Genomic DNA, 12,256 nt, shown 5'->3' on the forward strand with positions numbered 1-12,256 from the left:
TCAGCTCATCATATACAGCTATGAAAGTGTGTGTGTGTGTGTGTGTGTGTGTGTGTGTGTGTGTGTGTGTGTGTGTGTGTGATGTTGTTGTTGTTGCTGTTTTGTGTTTGTTTGTTTGTTTTTGTTTAGTTTTTCGAGACAGGGTTTCTCTGTGTAGCGCTGGCTGTCCTGGACTCACTTTGTAGACCAGGCTGGCCTTGAACTCACAGAGATCCGTTTGCCTCTCCCTCCCAAGTAGTGTGTGTGATTTTGTAAGGCCTCATTAGGCCCATTACTTTCAACTGATAAAATATAGACACTTAAAAAAAAGAAGAAGATTTGTCCCAATTTTACCATTGCACAAATGAAGCACAATACCCTTTTCAGGTGCTATGGTCTGATTTTTCATTTTCAGTCCATTTGAGAATATGTTGCTCTCATGTAGAAGCCACTAGAAACGATCTGCCCTGGATATAATGAATCAATGACCTGATAAAGAAACAATTAAAATGAGCTGCTAAAAATAAAAGACTTTAGCCTAATCTTATTTAAATGAAGTCTCATTTTTCCATGATGTGATCTCATGCCTTCACTACCATTTCTACGACAGTCCAAGGGTAAAGTCATAGTGGGGTTGGTTTCTTTATATGTTCTGACTTGTATGTTAAATCAACCTCTTTTAATAATCACTTAATGTATGTTATGTACTGTTTGGTAGCAAGAGTAATAATGCCAAGAAAAGCAGATATGTTATCATCAGTTTTGAAAGTTAATTTCTTCTGTACTCCATTATCTAAATGTTTTCAGAGTTAAAATATGTAACCACTCAGAAAATGTAATTACAATAGGAAAAGAAGTCAATCTTTGTAAAATGTTGGGAGCAAATTAACTATGGAGAGAAATAGAATTTCTCTGTGATTAACTTGTTTCTACTCCTAAAGTAATATACATTGATTGTAGAAAATTTTTTTTAAAATGTAGAAATGACTACAAAGGAAATAAAATCATCAGAACTAAACAATATTCAAATGGTGGTCATTAGAATCATATATTATTATACCTTATTATAATAGTAGAAATTAACTTAATCTGTCTTCCACTTTTCTTTGAAATGTTCTCAACAACAAAAAAAAAAAAAAAAAAGAAAGAAAAGAAAGGTGTTCTCTTTCATTTGTTCAGAAAAGAGCTCGTTATACCTATACACCAAAATAGAAACATTTCTTCTCTCCAAAGACAAGTTGAAGATAAAGTCCTCCCTGGCCCTGTATTTGTGGTTTTTAAGAGTCTAGACTGGAAACACCCCCCTGTGAGCCTCAGGTTAACAGGGTTAAGGACTGAGGTGGAACAACTTAGCAAGCCATATCTTGGGACAATGGCTTGTTTAAATGGACAACCTCTCATTTACCAGGCCAGCATTTGGTTTTAAAGACTTCAATATTAGCCAGGCATGGTAATGCATACCTTTAATCCCAGTACTCACGGAGGTAGAGGTAGGAGGATCACTGCAAGTTCGAGGCCAGTCTGGTCTAGAAAGCTAGTCCAGGACAGCCAAGGCTACACAGAGAAACCCTGTCTCAGAAAAAAAAAAAAGATTTCAATAGACTTCAATACTCTCCTGTTTCTACCAATAATAATCTACTAAAACATGAATTTTCTCCAATCTGATTCAGGACTCTGATAACCTAATCAAATTAGTAATATCTGCCCATAGCTTCTCCATCCCAATATCAAACCATTACCCTTTACTGGTTACCATTTTTTACTGAGCTAGCAATTAACTTGGCGTCGCTTAATCTACAGGCTGTTTTGTGAAAATGGGGGAAGGAGAGTATGGCAGGTTTTGTTTTGTTTTGTTGGTTTGTTGGGTTTTGTTGTTGTTGTTGTTGTTGTTGTTTTTCAAGACAAGGTCTCTTTGTGTTAGCCTTGGCTGTCCTGGACTCACTTTGTAGACCAGGGTGGCCTTGAGCTCACAGTGATCTGCCTGCCTCTGCCTCCCAAGTGCTGGGATTAAAGGCGTGCGCCACCCACCCGGCTTGAGTATGGCAGTTTTGATGGATATATTTGTTCTATAAAAAAAAAAAAACGTGGGCTGAAAAAATGGCTCAGTGCTTAAGAGCATTGGCTACTCTTCCAGAAGACCCAGGTCTGATTCCCAGGAACCATATGATGGCTCACAACCATCTATACCATCTATATAGTTCCAGGGGACCTGTCACCCTCTTCTGGACTCTGGAGTCACTGGACATGCAGGAAACACACACACAAAGTCAAAGTAATTAAATTTGACAATTTGAAAAGAGATCCATAGTAGGACAGGAGACTACGGTCTCATATTGTAGCAGTAAGAGGTAAGGACGTTTGGGGACAAGATTCAGTTACATATTGATGTATGGATGAGAGGAATTATGGCTGGGATGCTTAAACCTAGAAACAGAGCCCACAAAACTACCAAGGCAGGCTTTCCTTGTCTAGGGGTGTCAGGTCAGCTGTGCTGCTTGGCTGAAGTGCGATCGAATGGGTAGCTTTCATTGGAGCAAGTTTCCCACTGCTGTATCAAGAGCACCGGCCACTTGATCTTCAGCCCACTCTCTGTAGAAAGTGTGTTCCACTCAAAGAATTATGTGTGAGCAGGGCACAGCGGCGCACACCTGTAATCCCAGCACTGGGAGAGGCAGAGGCAGGCAGGTCTCTGAGTTCAAGGCTAGCCTGGTCTACAGGATGAGTCCAGGACAGCCAGGGCTACACAGAGAAACCCTGTCTCAAAACAACAACGATGATGATGACAACAATAACAAAATAATAATAATAATAATAATAATAATAATAATAATAAAGTATTTGGTAATTTTTAAAGAATGTTTTTATGGCCAGGAGAGATTTCTCAGAGGTTAAGAACACTGGCTACGGGGTACGGGGGCTGGAGAGATGGCTCAGTGGTTAAGAGCGCCGCCTGCTTTTCCAAAGGTCCTTTGTTCAATTCCCAGCCACCACATGGTGGCTTATAACCATCTGTAATATGGTGCCCTCTTCTGGCTTGCAGGAGTACATGCAAGCAGAGCACTGTATACATATAAATAAATAAATATTTAGAGCCGGGCGGTGGTGGCACACGCCTTTAATCCCAGCACTCAGGAGGCAGAGGCAAGAGGATTGCTGTGAGTTCGAGACCAACCTGGTCTACAGAGTGAGTCCAGGATAGGCAAGGCTAACACAGAGAAACCCTGTCTCAAAAAACAAAAACAAACAAACAAACAAAAAAAACAAAACACTGGCTACTCTTTAAAGGACCTGGGTTCAATTCCCAGCATCCGCATCAAGGCTCAAAGACATCTGTAATTCCAGTTCCAGGGCATCTGAAGTCTTTGTCTGATTTCATCAGACAGTGCGTGCACATGGTGCATAGACAGGCACGCAGCAAAGCACCCACACACATGCAATAAAAATAAATACATCTTTTTAAAAATGTATTTAAAGATGCTCAGGTTGAGCAGTGATGTAACACGCCCTTAGTCCCAGCATTAGGAGGCACAGGCAGGCAGATCTCTGAGTATGAGGCCAGCCTGGTCTACAGCCAAGACTATACAGAGAGACCCTGTCTCAAAAATCAAAATAAAACTGTTGTCAGACAGACAAAATGGCTCAACTGGTAAAGATGCTGGTCAGCAAAATTAGTAATGTGAGTTCTACCCCCAAAACCTTCATAGTTGAAGAAGAGAGTCAATTAAGGTGCCCTCTGACCTCCACATTTGATCATGCACTCCCCATTGCATGACAGTAAATAAATATAAACAATCTTTTAAGCTGGGCAGGGTGATACACACTTGTAATCCCAGAACTCTGGGAGGCAGAGGCAGGAGGATCTTTGTGAGTTTGAGGCCAGCCTGGTGAGTCCAGAACAGCCAAGGCTACACAGAGAAACTGTTATTAAACAAAACAAAATAACCCTTTCAACTGTTCTTTTTTAAAAAAAAAAAAATCCCTGCTTTACTTAGTTTATGTATGTTAGAAATAGGAAGTCTTTGTGTGTGTGTGTGGCTTTTCTGCCTTTAAATGAACCTTCCTTTAACATTTTACTGTCTCTCTTTTTCATCTGTTAGGAAATAATTTTCTGCTGCTATTAGAGACAAGAACAATACTTGTTTCTTGGCTTGTTACAAGATTGTATTTCCATTCACAAATCCGTCGCGGTATATTAAAACACAAATGAGGTAACTATGATCAATGACGGCAGAACTCTAAAATACAATTACAATCTTCCCGGTTTGACTGGAAATGACAGGTTGCAATTTGGATTATGGAGTATTACAATTAATGCTAAATTGCCAACAGTGAACACAGTCAAAGGCCCCTCACACTTGAATTTAGTGAAGCATGGGAGAGAGCTTATCGAGGAACACAAATCATGACAGAAAGCGCAGGCACTCATAGAAGAAATGCAACATCCATTGCCATTTCTGTTAAAGTCGGCATTCATGTAATGCTTTTGTTTGGGAATTTCAGAGGCAATTCTTGTAGCACACTGTTTCATCAATTTATGTACAGGGACCAGTTAATTTGAAGGGACCAATTGCCATAGAGTCTATGAAAACAGTGCTATTCTCTGCAATGAACCAGCTTAAAATATGTCCTTCTTTACATAGGTGCTTATAATTGAAATGTATTCTTCATAAAGAGAATACCAAAAACAAATGAAGTGCCTTTGACTGAAATTATATAACCTTTGATTAATCATACTTAACTTTAACTTTTAGCAAACAAAATATAGCTACGACATTTGCTCCTATGACTGAGATAGGGTCAGGAGGATGTGCTTGTCTTTACTCATCATGGGATCAGAGAACACTGGCAGTGTCCTCTGGGAAAAGTAATATGGCTCCATGAAACGCCAAGGTATCAAACTTCACTTTACGAATTTAAAACTACATTTCAAGAAAGACTTTTTCTTTGCATTGGTTTGTGGCTGTTATAAAGGTTATTGTTCTATGTGCACTTATCCGAGATTGCTCACTATGGCAAGCCCAGAGCAAGGGTCAAAGTTAGCCTTTGGTGGTGAAACATGAACAGCAGGGTGCCATTTAATAAGAAGAAACAGTGGAACCACAATCTCCCAACGAAATTCATGCCCTCTTTCTAATTTACTTTCAGAAAGTAATTTCAGGGTTGAGACTGGTTGATAATTAATCTCTTAGAAAACTTCAAGGAAGGATGTTTTCTTGATTTTTTTTTTTAAAGCTGTTATTCAAATCCCATAAACTAAGCATTAAGTATGTAGTCTTCATCTGCTGTCCTTCATGTGTCTTGAGCCAGTTAACGGTTTTTGTTTTGGTTTGTTTTGGTTTTTCAAGACAGGGTTTCTCTGTGTAGCCTTGGCTGTTCTAGACTCACTGTGTAGACCAGGCTGGCCTCAAATTCATGATTCACCTGCCTCTGCCTCCCGAGTGCTGGGATTAAAGGCGTGCGCCACCACGGCCAGCCTCCAATTAATGGTTATGGCTACAAACAACAACAACAAAACCAATCACAGTGACTTTCCATGCCCAGTTCTACTGAGAGCCTTAAGTGATTGGGACACTCATTTCTCCTACCAGATTTGCTTCTGTTTTATAACGTAGCCCACCTCATTTCTCAAGGATTACCTGTCCTACTTATCTTCAACCCTAGCTGCCAATTAGGACCATCTGAAAAATCTTAAACTATATACAGTTTTGGCCCTAGTCCCAGCCAGTATTTCCGGGAGTATGGACCAATATCAGTCCAGAAACGTTAAATGACTCTGTAAGTCCACTGTGCTGTCCAGTGCACCACAGAGCTACCTAGCCCAAATGACTCGAAGGCACATGCAGCACCGGGAAGTGTACACTGTGCTCTGTCCTTGGAGTTCTTCAGCATCCTTGGTCTACATGGTCATTTGGAATGCATTTTAGCTGTACAGCTCTTCTGAAGAACTTCACTGAGTGATAGAGCGTTGATGGATGACGGTACCTTAGACACCTTAGACCATTGTTATTAAATTCTATTGCTGGGCTCTTTGGAGCTCCGAAGTTGCACAAAATTGAAATCATTCTTTATGCCCTTCAAGTTATAAAAGCAGAATGTGACGGTGGCTGTCCTTGGTTGTCAACTTCACTATATCTGGAATGAACTGAAATCTAAATGGCAAGGCCACCTGTGAGAATGTCTTTCTCCTTCCTTTCTCTTTGTCTCTCTTTTGAATTCTTTTTTTTTTCTTTAGACAGGGTTTCTCTGTGTAGCCTTGGCTGTCCTGGAGTCTCTTTGTAGACCAGGCTGGCCTTGAACTCACAGCAATCCACCTGCCTCTTCCTCCCAAGTGCTGGGATCAAAGGTGTGCACCACCACTGCCCAGCTTGAATTTTTTTCATTAATTAATCAATTTACTTTACATCTCGGTTGGAACTTTTCCTCCTTCCTCTTCTCCCAATCCCTCCCTCCTATCTCCCATCCTTTCCCCTGCCTCCCTTTCTTCCCAGAGAAGGGGAGACTTCCCATGGGAATTAACCTGCCTTGGCATATCAAGTAGGACTGGGCTCAGCCTTTTCTTTGGAGGTTAGACAAGGCGGTCTAGTTAGGGAAAAGAAATCCAAAGGCAGGCAGCAGAGTCAGAGACAGCCCCTGCTCCTGCTGTTAGAGGTCCCACATAAGGACCAAGCTGCACATCTGTTACATATGTGTGTGGGGTCTAGATCCATCCCATGGATGCTCTCTGGTTGGTGGTTCCGTCTTTGTGAGTCCCTGTGGGTCCAGGTTAGTCTATTTTGTAGGTATTCTTGTGCTGTCCTTGGCCTCTGTGGCTCTTTCAATCCGTCCTCCCCCTCTTCCATGAGATTCAAAGAGCTCCACCTAAAGCTTGGTTGTGGGTCCCTGCATCTGTATTCATCAGCTTCTGGTAAAGCACTCAGATGAGTGTGATGTTAGCCTCCTGTCTGCATGCAGAGCAGAATATTCTTAGTGGTGTCATTGGTGCACTCTCTTGCCGTGCAACTCAAGTTAGACCAGGTGGGTTGATGACCGCCTCCCTCTACTGGAAGTCCAGTATGGCTACAGGAGGTGGCCACTTCCTCGATTAAATCATTTGAAATGGGAAGATCCACCTTTAATCTGGGCCACACCTCCTGTGGGCAACCTACATAAAGGACGTGGAAGAAGGAAGCTTGCTTTCCCTTTGCCTGCTTGCCCACACATGTCGATGGCAAGTCCATTCCTTCACTGGCATTAGAGCCTACTTCTTCATTCTGATGGGTACTGAAGACCGGGTGAGACACCCAGCCTTGTGGATTGGACAACTACTGGGTTCTTGGATTTTCTGTTGGTAGACAACCATTATTGTACTATCTGGACCACAGCATGTAAGCCAATCTAATAAATCATATATATGTGCTATGTATATAAATATATATTCAATCTATATACATACATTTATGTACATATAGATTGAATATATATTTATATACATAGCGCGCACGCACACACACACACACACATACACACACATATATATATATACACACACATTCAATCTGTAAGTTCTAGTCCTCTAGAGAACCCAGACTAATGCAAATATCTAGAAGCAGTTCTAGAATAAGAGTATAAGGATGAATTTTTTTTTTTAAGTATCTGGAATAGTATTTTCAATTTGCCGACACCTACAGTTACTGAAGCTCTCCTGGGAGCTTGGATAGTACTGAAAGCCCATGGTGTGAACTTTGTTGTTTTGGGCCTCAGCTGTCCTGCACTTGCTTTGTAAACCAGGCTGCTCTCAGCTTACAGATATCTGCCTGCCTCTACCTCCCAGAGTGTGGGGATTACAGGTGTGTGCCACTGCGCCTCGCTGGTGTGAAATAATTCACAAATCCACTTGATTATCTTGATTCACCAATTATGAGAGGCAGCAGATTGAGTGATTCTGTATGTAAAGCTTTGGCAGTTTGTAGGAAAGGAAAACGATGATGTTGCCTGGTTGCTCTTAGCATCGCTGGATAAATTGACAGAAGGAAAAGAATGAGCTTTATGATAAAACTATCTACCCAATGTCTAGCATCTCAGAACATGGTGGAGAACAACAGCGAACCAGTGTGTTGCAGAATATTTGATCCCACAGTGATCCCTGAGATTGTGAACTGTAAAGCCTGTCTTTTGTTTGGCGTGATTGAGCCCTAACATACACCTTTAATCCAAGGGCTTTTTGCACACAGGATTTAATAAAGTTAGCCCTAGGTCAAGAGGTGGAGGAAGAAACCAGCTGACAGGGATTAAAGAGTAGGAAAGACTTTGAGTTGACTGGTATTTAAGACAGTGTGTAGAAGCAGAAGGCATTTTTTTTTTTTTTTTTAGCTCCCGAGCTCTTCAGCTCCTTGGCCTTTGGCTTTCGGGGCCTATTGAGCTTTGAGCTAACAAGCCTTTTGGCCTGGGTTCTTTGGCCTTTTCTTCCTGGGCTGTCAGCTGAGTGGGTGAGCCCTTTGGGCCTTTTCCATCAGAACATGAGCAGACTAGGAAGGTCAGCTGGGTGCTTTTTCTGCCTCTGAGCTAGCAGGTTTTCACCCCAGCATATTGTCTCCTGAGTCTTCATTGGTATAATTGAATAATTTGGGATTTTCTTTTTTTCTTTTTGTTTTTTTCCAGACAGAGTTTCTCCGTGTAACAGCCTTGGCTGTCCTGGTGTCTCCTTGTAGACCGGGCTGGTTTACGAACTCACAAAGATTCCCCCTGCCTCTGCCTCCTGAGTGCTGGGATTAAAGGCATGTGTTACCACACCTGCCTGAATAATTTGGGAATTCCATTCATTATAACAACAATGTGCCACCATGCCTGGCCTCACTTAAAACTCTTAAAAGAGGCATATATTCCCAAATGCACTGGTTTGAAGATTCAAACCATCCCATTGTGGGCAGTTAGCTGAGATTTGGACTTTTTTGCTTGTTTTTGGAGACAGGGTTTCTCTGTGTAGCCTTGGCTGTCCTGCGCTTGCTTTGTAGATGAGGCTGGCCTCGAACTCTCAGCAATCTACCTGCCTCTGCCTCCCAGTGCTGGGATTAAAGGCGTGAGCCACCAAACACCACCACACCTGACATGAGACTTGGACTTCTGACTGATGAGATCATAGTACTACCAGAGCGTGACTCCTCACTACAGTTCTGAAAATGAAACAAGTAGCAGAAGTCTCAGTTGTGTATTTTAAAAGGTCCACATCCCTTCACAGTGTTCAGTATCTGGGGTTATGCCTCAGTGTTGTTTTTCTGCTTAGCCTGTTTTCCTGATGGCCGTCTAACCTGGGATTCTTTCTAGCATTTCTTTGTATGTATACTGAATGTCTTAACAGGTCACTCGACTTTACATGTGCTATGATTTGCCTTGAATATCCTATTTAAAGTGTCAAATTAAGGCTGGTTAAAGTTAAAAGCACTGGCTGCTCTTCCAAAAGTCCTGAGTTCAATTTGCAGCAACCACATGGTGGCTGATAACCATCTATAGTGAGATCTGGTGCCCTCTTCTGGAGCGCAGGTGTACATGTAGGCAGAAGACTGTATACATAACAGTGTCAAATTATAGATGTTCCATTTAGAGCTGAGCACCCCAGTCTGTTATTCGCCGCCATTGACTGATTGTAGATTTTGCATTCATATACTACAAAAAGAAGCCTCAACTCCCTGAGTTGAGAGATGGGCTGATCTCGGGTGTACAAAACATGGGGAGGCTAGGTATAACGGCACACACATAATGTTCAGGACTTAGAAGGCAGAGACAGAGGCAGGAAGATCTCTGTGAGCTCAAGACTAGCCTGGTCCTATGTCAAAAAAGGAGGCAACCACCACTAACACACAGGGGCAGTTTACTAATATGTCTACTTAGCAGAGCACTCATTACTGTAGTCCACAGGGCTCACTGCTGGCTAAGGTTGTTGGTTCCTTTTCTCCCAAGTCAGCGTGAGCAGATCGTCCTAGCCCTATGAAGCTGGCTACTGCAGGTGAAGATTCCAGGTCAGCACTGGCCTGGCTTTTCCCCGTGTTCTGTCACACAAGTGTGTGGCCTTCATCAATAATTACCTACCATCAATTTATGGAGAGTAAACAAAAGCAGCCACAATAGACTGCAGTGTTTGGGGGAGGGGGCCTGAGACCTCACTGGCCAACAACTTGAAAAGATATAGCTCTCACCTGGTACTGGCCTTGAACTTGCTGTACAGTCAAAACCCAAAACCAAAAAAAAAAAAAAAGAAAAAAGAAAAAAAAAGAAAAAAGAAAAGAAAAGAAAAAGAAAAAGTCCTAGGCCACATATCAAAGATAAACAAGCTAAGCTTTGCTAGCCTAGAACCTAGAACTCAAACCTGACCTGTCCTTTACCAATGTGGTCTGACAGCTTTCAGTAAAGTGTCCTTTAAAAAAAATATTATATGAGGTTTATTAAATGAGCATGGGGGGAGAAGGGGGAAGGGTACGAGAGAGAGAGAGAGAGAGAGAGAGAGAGAGAGAGAGAGAGAGAGAGAGAGAGAGAGAGAGAGAGAGAGAGAGTGGGTAGAGCAGGTGGAGGGGGAGAGGTAAGCTTTTTTTTTAAAAGATGATTTATTTATTTTTATTCTGTCTGCACATGTGCCTGCATGCCAGAACAGGTTACTATAGATGATTATGAGACACCATGTGGTTGCTGGGAATTGAACTCAGGACCTTTGGATAACCTTTTGGATAACCTCCGAGCCATCTCTCCAGCCCCAAAGTGTCCTTCTTAAATGTTGTGCCTTTACTATTGGACAAAAGCTTCTAATGCTGAGGACTTACTCATGCCAATTTTGCAGTTAAGGAACATATTCAGGTTGTAAAAAAGCAATGATTCAATAGAGCCGCAGAATCGCTTTTTACAAGATGGAACATTTCCTTGCCCACGACATTGCCACAAGTCCTCCAAAGGTCTTGTTCTTACTGGGCTTCCCCTCAGAAGACTTACACATTTTGAAGGACTTAGTGACATCATTAAAGTCATTTCCCGTTTTTTCAGTTAGTAAGAATGAGGATGAGTAAGTTATGTTACTTCTCAACATCTAGCTACTAGAAAGCATTAAAGAAAAATAAAGGCATTTTACTGCAGGTCCTCCCCCAAAGAGCAAACACGCAAACACTTGTGTTCTTGTGTGGCAAGAGCTTTCTGCACTGCGCCATCTCCTCAGCTCCTTAAACGCATTAAAAAAAAATACTGCATCATAAGAAAGGTTAACTCATAAGGTGCTGAGTTGGTGAGCTCTGGGAGAGATACTCTTTCCTGCTGTGTAAGGTTGGGAGCGATACCCAATGTCAACCCCAGGTCTCCACAACACCCACTCACACGTGTGTCAACACACAGGTAAACATGCATAGACATAACAATCACTTTTAGACAATGAACAGAAAAACCCAGGGATCAGTTAAACTATTTCTGACCAATGCCTTCAAATTCAGGTAGGAAAGAATGAGATCCACATTTTAAAATAGAAAATAAGTTTAGAAATACACAAACTCTCTTATGTTACAATCTTCAAAAAGGCCTGCTGGACTCGAGTGAATTGTGTTCTGGGTTACTGTGCGGCAATAATGAGGAAACATCTTCTAAAATAAAAAAACAGGGCTGGAGAGATGGCTCAGAGGTTAAGAGCACCAACTGCTCCTCCAGAGGTCCAGAGTTCAATTCGCAGCAATCACATGGTGGTTCACAACCATCTATAGTGAGACCTGGCACCCTCTTCTGGCCTGCAGGTGTACATGCAGGCAGAACACTGTATACATAATAAATAAAATCTTTTTAAAAAAGAAAAGCACTGTGGTCATCTGGGTCCCTTGCTGAATACACACTGACACAGGGAAGGCATTCAAATGAAAGGGACAGAAGTCAGATTAGTTGGGCCTTTAAACATTTTTAAAAAGAATACGAGGAAACAGTCAGTGATGCACACCTGCTTTTGGAATTTCCACTAAAACAATACGTTTGCTTTTCCTCAAGCACACACATTGTGTGTAACACTCATGTGAGCAACAGCCTTGACAATAGCAGTGCTGCCCTGGGAAGGAAAAGCAAGGCTAGGCAAGACGGACACTGGTATATGGCTCATGGACGTACATGCCTCTCACCCAAGCTGGTTTTCATGGGGAAGCTGGCAGGCTGAGGATAGAACTGGACACAACGTAGAAACTGCACTCAGGAAACCAGTTTTATAAAGGTCAAGTTCAAGCACATGATTTGATATGTGAGACAAACAAACCAAACTGCCAATTACTTCTAAGAGGTAAGTAGGGATCGT

The sequence above is a fragment of the Acomys minous genome (genome assembly GCF_964271855.1).
Source record: "Acomys minous genome assembly, chromosome: 9".
In the NCBI taxonomy this organism is placed as follows: Eukaryota; Metazoa; Chordata; class Mammalia; order Rodentia; family Muridae; genus Acomys; species Acomys minous.